Here is a 5420-nt window from a genome sequence, read left to right as displayed (position 1 = left end):
GTCGCCCTGCCCCGCCATTCGCCGCCGACGCCTCTGCCCCTGCCCCGACCACGCCGCCGTCGCCTCTGCCCCTGCCCCGACGCGCCGCCGTCGCCTTGGTCAGGGCCGGCACTGCCCCCTTCCTCCCTATTTTTTCTGCACATTTATATGCTTATATGTATATGTATGAGTATATGTATGTGTGTATATCTGTTTATATGTCCTTTTTTTAGATCTTTTTTTTTGCATTTTCTCTGTGTATATGTATGTATATATGTTCATGTATATATGCAAAAGATAGATTTTTAAAAAAGTTAGGATTTTTTCTGTTCATAGATTTTTTTGGTGATATTAATTATTGCAGAATATGCAAATGTTTGTATATTCATATGAACAATGCATTAGGCAAAACCTTTACTTTTTTCCGAAATTTTCTATTTGAACATTTTTTTATGAATGAGAGGAAAAAGGAAAATAAAAAGAGGAAGAAAGGAGAAGAAGAGGAGAAATAAATAAGAAGAGGAAAAAAGAAGAAAAAGAAGAGGAGAGGAAGAAAGGAATAGAAGAGAAGAAGAAAAAATAGAAAAAATTCTATTTTTTCTTCTTCTCTCCTCTATTCCTTTCTTCTTCTCCACTTTTTTTTTCTTCTTTTTTTCTTCGATCTTCTCCTCTATTCCTTTTCTTCTTCTCCTCTTTTTGTTTCTTCTTCGTTTTCTTATGTTTTATCGGGTCTCTCGTCGTCGATATACCCCTCTCCCGATAACTTCAACACGAGGGGGGGTCGATATACCCCCTCCCCGATAATATTATTTTCCCATGTACGTTCATTGTCGTTGTCGATATAACCCCCTCCCGATAACTTCAACACGGGGGGGGGGTCGATATACCCCCTCCCCGATAACATTATTTTCCCATGTATGTATGTCGTCGTTGTCGATATATATAAATCCCTCCCAGATAACTTCGACATGATGGACGGTCGATATTTATACCCCCTCTCGACCGTGATAACTTATACCACGGGAGCACCCCCCGGCCCTCTCGCTCGACCAAAACTCTCGAGGACACCCAAACCATAGAAAAAAACGATGTCGATCTCCTACCCCCTCCCGCCGCGCCCCTACCCTTGAGGCGTTGCTGAGGCCACCCCAAACCCGGAATAAGCTAGGTCTACGTTTGCACTAACCACCTGCTGTCATGTTTGTGTAATAATTGCCATGTTGTAATATTTGCAGAAACAATGGAGCACGGACGAGATGAGCAAGCAGAAGAGGTGTTGGGGGACATAATCTTAGCCGTAGGTGATATCTTGTCGTATCGTAACGACAATGATGGTCTGGAAGAACAGGGTGAAGAAGAAGGCTACAGTGATCAAGAGTGGAGGAGGAAAGACATGATTATGATGGCTCTGGTGACCCAATGCTGGTGCAAGAAGGAGCCCGTGGTGACGGCTCCGGTGACCGAACAGTCCGGCCAGGTAAATATATTAGTTAAGCCTGTGCTGACTAGCTAATTGATGCATTCATTGTTTTGGTATGTACACATATTAATTAACACTCGTATTTGTTCTTTTTTCTAGCCCTCCGTATCGAGCACAACTGCGGTAAAGAGACGAGGCCCGGAGAGAAAGTTGCGCTCGGATGAAAGGTTTGAGATCATAGCAGTCGCGCGCGACGGCCAACCGATGGAACCCATCCGGACAAAGGATGCATTTGCTGCTCAGTGCGGGGTTCTAGTTAGGGACAAGATCTCGATCAGCATCCACCAATGGTATAAGCCTAAGAAGGAAGACCCTGAGGTGTCTTATGTCAATGATATGCAGAAAGATGATCTTTGGACTGAGCTGAAGGCAAATTTCACCCTACCGCCAGAGGAGGATCCGGAGAAGCCAGCTAAAGAGCAATTAATCAAGTCTCATGCTCTTAAGAAGATGGCAGACCTATTCAGGAGGTGGAAGAATGAGCTGAAAACGTTTGTCGACAAAGAAGAGACACCAGAATTCATCGGCCGGTATGAGAAGATCAGAGATCACTGGCCCGCATTTGTGGCCCACAAGACATCGGAAAAGAGTAAGAAGATGTCAGCGACAAACAAGAAGAATGCTGCGATGAAGAAGCTTCACCATCGCACGGGGTCAGGTGGCTACCTCAAAGCCCGGCCTAAGTGGGCCAAGTCTGAGAGGGGTCTGCTTGATAAAGGGATCGAACCAGAGACAATGAACTGGCCAGACCGTTGCCGGACTTGGTTCTTCGGGGCTGGCGGAACCTTCGACCCTGTATCAGGGAGGTGTCGTTGGACGGACAAGCAACTTGCAATACCCGTCAAGAAGCTTAAGCACTATATCGATGCAGCGCAGCAAGGGACGTTCGTTCCAGACAAAGAGAACGACGAGCTCACAATGGCCCTCGGGAATCCTGAGCACCCTAGACGGACACGAGGCACGCCAGGCTCCGTTCCGTGGAAGGCTGGCTTTTCGGACGCGGGCGGTTACAAAAGCCAGGAGAGGAGGAAAAAAGTGGAGCAGATCCAAATTCAGAAGCTGCACGAAAGGGTTCAAGCGCTAGAGGAACGAGACGACAATTGACATGCCGAAACTATGCCCGAAGCTAGATACCCCGTGGATGCTATCAGCGGAGAAGCAGCGTGGCTTCCACCGAGCTGCTTTAGCTGGAGCATGTCTTGACGGCTCCTGCTAGCTACCCCGTGGATGCTATCACGGAGTCTCAACATTGCCACCTTATGGCGGAATGGCAGAACTTCAAAGTCAAGGCGGCAGTTGGCTCTGTTTTACCTCTTGAACCCGGCGCAACCTACCACTGCCCGCCGATTCCAGAAGGATATGCTAGGGTGATGGTGAATGAAATAATGGAGGGATTTGAGGACCTCCAGCTTGACCACCCACCGGTGAAGGGGAGACTCGACTGGGTTTAGCTCTGAAGACTCCATGCCTATGGCGGAAGGAGTTCATCAAGCTTCCGAACTGGACGGCTCCGGCGAGTAAGGGCACTCCGCCTCCTCCTCCGGCGAGTGATCAGGGCACTCAGCCTCCTTCTCCGGCGCGTGGCGGCACTCCGCCTCCTCCTCCGGCGACTGATCAGGGCACTCAGCCTCCTTCTCCGGCGCGTGGTGGCACTCCGCCTCCTTCTCCGCCTGCGCCGGCGCGCTAGAGCAGCCAGCCTCCTCCTTCTCCGCCTCGTCAGCAAGGGCGGAAGAGACCCGCCGCCGCTGTGGCTGCTCCGGCGCGTCGTAGTCCTTCTCCTCCACCTCGTAAGCAAGGAAAGAAGACAACCGCAGCCGCTCCGTCTGCTTTGCCGGCGTCTAGCAGTACAGCTGCCAGAGGCGGGAGGCAATACAGATTCGGTCCTTCTCTGAAGACTCCAGAGAAGTTACGATACGAGAGGACCGAGGAGGAAACCAGGAAGATCATGCGAGCCGAAGTGACAAACTTCTTTGAAGGGGTGAAAGCAAAGAAACATCCACCTCCGGAGGAGAAGGTAGATCCGGTGAAAGCAAAGCGCACTCTGGCTGCCCTGACAAAACCACCAAAGTCTCCGCCAAGAGGCAACTATGAGCGCATTCTTGCAAAGACATATGCCGAAGCGGAGCGGTCGGGAAGTACTGTCAGTGATCAAAGTTCAAAAGAACGACGAGCTGGGAAAAAAATTGCCCAGCTCGGCAAACAAGCGAACCAATCGTGCCCCCCACTCAAGGTGTCAAAAGACATCGTCGCTAATGATCCGAGGATGGTGCCTGGTTATAGCAATCTTGGAGATTACCTGCCCGACGATGTACATTATGAAATCATGGAGGTCGACGAACACAAATATCATTACGGGAAGCCTCTCGTCAAAGATGAAAGATCTCTAACAACGATGATGCAAAGACTACATGATTGGTACATGAAAACCTGCAGAGAGTCTGATGGGATGAATACTTTGACGCTGAGAGTTAAACCGGAGCATGACCTCGTTGGAATTGATCTGCTGAATGTTCCATTTGAGGATTTCTTCCAGTTTTACAATCAAAAGGCCCTCGATAAAACAACGATCACTAGTTACTGTCTGTAAGTAGTACTACTTCTGTCATTAAGTCTCTCTCTATAGGTCAGCTCTTTCATTGCATGTATTTAATATCCTCACTATATTATGCAGATTGAAGATCGCAGAATTGAAGAAAAGACAAATCGGTGATATTGGGTTCATTAACACAAATCTCATAGATGCATATACGATTGAAAAACATCCCAAAGAAGCCGAGGCCAACTTGCTACGATCGTCGGTATTAAATCAAAACAAAGATATAATACTCTTTCCTTACAACTTCAAGTGAGTGTTACTATCTTGTGCATATTCGGTTTCCCTTATTAGTCCAGGTTATGGTAATGTAATTGATGACTTATGCATGCATGCGCAGCTTCCACTTTATTCTCCTAGAGATTAAGCTTGAGCCGGGAGTAGTAACCGTCTTAGACTCGAGACGAAAAGATCCCAGGACTATGCGAACATGACTCAAATGCTCGAGAAGTAAGTTAAATCGATCATTATCCACCATATCAGCAACTTTGTTCATTTCCTGATATCAAGTAATTGTTTTCTTTGTCTGGCAGGGTTTGGAGAAAATTCACCACAAAAGCTCCGGGACTGCCGAAGAAGCTGCAATTTAAACACCCGAAAGTAAGTACTATAGTAGCATGTTCCGCGCATCTCCTAGTGATTCAAGCGCTAGTTTCATCAATACCATTTAGCATGCTTGCTTATCAGTTTGATTGACCTCTATTTCTTGTAAAGTGGTTGTGGTAGGAAGCTGGGAATAATTACTGTGGATACTACGTTTGCGAGTCCATCCGCTACACGACCTATGAGCGGGGCTACTCTGACGAACAATATGAAGTGCGTAAGCAATAATATTCACAATTTTATTTTATTACCATCATTTCTGTTGAGTTTCATTTATTCATATATATATATATGTATTGACCCCCTTCTTCAAATTAGATGTTTCGGAAGCGGGATGACCTCCTAGCACCAGATCGTATACGAGCAATTCAAGAGGAATTGGCGGCATTCTTCCTTGACCACGTGATCGCTGAAAACGGAGAATACTATGTGGACCATGTGTTCTTACAATTTAATTAGGAGATTGTATTGTAAGAGATAATTATTGTATATATGTAGCCGGTAGTGTCGGATAGATATACGAGAACTTATTGTTCAACCAATCTCTCGGAGAAGGAGAGGTGGTCGACATCACTTCTCTCTGTATGCATATGTTCATGACGATCTTCGGTTTCCTTCATTTGATTACTAGCTAGCGTGTCTAGTCCTCTCCATACGTATATAGTACGTAGCGTCGACCAAGCATGGAGATAAGAGAGGACACTTCTCTCTATTAATTAGCTAGCTAACACAATATATGAAACACCTAAATTAACCCCCCAAAAC

The 5420-nt window shown here is 46.7% G+C and overlaps 1 long non-coding RNA gene across 1 annotated transcript in view; it reads right to left on the bottom strand.

Moving 5' to 3' along the window:
* LOC123164245 (uncharacterized) overlaps positions 1-5420 on the bottom strand; it is a 14600-nt gene that overhangs the window by 8480 nt on the left and 700 nt on the right. The window lies entirely within an intron of this gene.

Source organism: Triticum aestivum, chromosome 1D (assembly GCF_018294505.1).
Source record: "Triticum aestivum cultivar Chinese Spring chromosome 1D, IWGSC CS RefSeq v2.1, whole genome shotgun sequence".
Classification (NCBI taxonomy): Eukaryota; Viridiplantae; Streptophyta; class Magnoliopsida; order Poales; family Poaceae; genus Triticum; species Triticum aestivum.
This window is presented reverse-complemented; position numbering and strand designations above follow the sequence as displayed.